The sequence below is a fragment of the Chiloscyllium plagiosum genome, unplaced genomic scaffold, assembly GCF_004010195.1.
Source record: "Chiloscyllium plagiosum isolate BGI_BamShark_2017 unplaced genomic scaffold, ASM401019v2 scaf_2561, whole genome shotgun sequence".
Taxonomy (NCBI): Eukaryota; Metazoa; Chordata; class Chondrichthyes; order Orectolobiformes; family Hemiscylliidae; genus Chiloscyllium; species Chiloscyllium plagiosum.
The window spans coordinates 9,548-10,760 of record NW_025209436.1 but is presented as its reverse complement, the minus strand read 5'-3'; positions in this window follow the sequence as shown (position 1 = coordinate 10,760).

The window sequence follows — 1,213 nt, the reverse complement described above, 5'->3', positions numbered from 1 at the left end:
AGGAGAAGGGTGTGAGGGAGGGGGAGGGGGAGGTTGTGAGGGAGGGGACGTGGGTGCGGGTGTGAGGGAGGTGGAGGGGAGATCGATGAAATAGTGGTTGAGGAAAAGAGAAAAGCGAAATCGAGATGGAGGGATAGAGAAATGGAGACCGGAAGGAAAAGATGGAGGGACATCCGAGAGTGAAATGTGAGAGGAGCGAGTGCTAAGTCGAAAGAGAAATAATTGACTGCAGTTAGAAAACGTGATAGTATAAGAGGCAAGGAGGGGTGGGGCTGCGGGAGAGAGAGAGAGAGAGAGAGAAAAGGAGGAAAATGACAGAATAAGAAAAGAAAAAGAGAGAAATTGAGGTGGGAAATGAGGTGAATTCAATCACAGTGAAGCCACATTGTAATAAAGTGAAGATAATAATAACATTTGGTACGTGTTATTCAGTTGAAGCAATCTGCCACATACTGTCTCATCAAAGCCCTCAGAAAAACAGCACTTACCTGGAGAGAGAGACTGGATTGTGTCAGCGTTTAAACCAGACACATTGTGCTGCTTCAGGACTCTCGGAGCTGCTATATGTACAATGAGTGTGAGGGTAATTGTCTGTAATTTAATGTAATTGTGTGGTAGGAGGTTACACCTCACCACAGACAGTGGGAATGTGTCTCCACAGAGAATCAGGGCAGGTAATGCACACAAACTCTCATTCCACAATCTCTTCGTCAGACTCCACACAGTGTAGAGGGAGCTTTAGTCTGTATCTAACCCCATGGTGCCCCTGTCCTGAGAGTGTTTGATGGGGGACAGTGTAGAGAGGTGTTTTACTCTGTATCTAACCCCATGGTGCCCCTGTCCCAAGAGTGTTTGATGGGGGACAGTGTAGAGAGGTGTTTTACTCTGTATCTAATACCGTGCTGTCCCTGTCCTGGGAGGGTTTGATGGGGGACAGTGTAGAGAGAGCTTTACTCTGTATATAACACTGTGCTATCCCTGTCATAGAGTCATAGAGATGTACAGCATGGAAACAGACCCTTCAGTCCAACCTGTCCATGCTGGCCAGATATCCCAATCCAATCTAGTCCCACCTGCCAGCACCCGGCCCATATCCCTCCAAACCCTTCCTATTCATATACCCATCCAAATGCCTCCTAAATGTTGCAATTGTACCAGCCTCCACCACTTCCTCTGGCAGCTCATTCCATACACGTACCACCCTCTGGGTGAA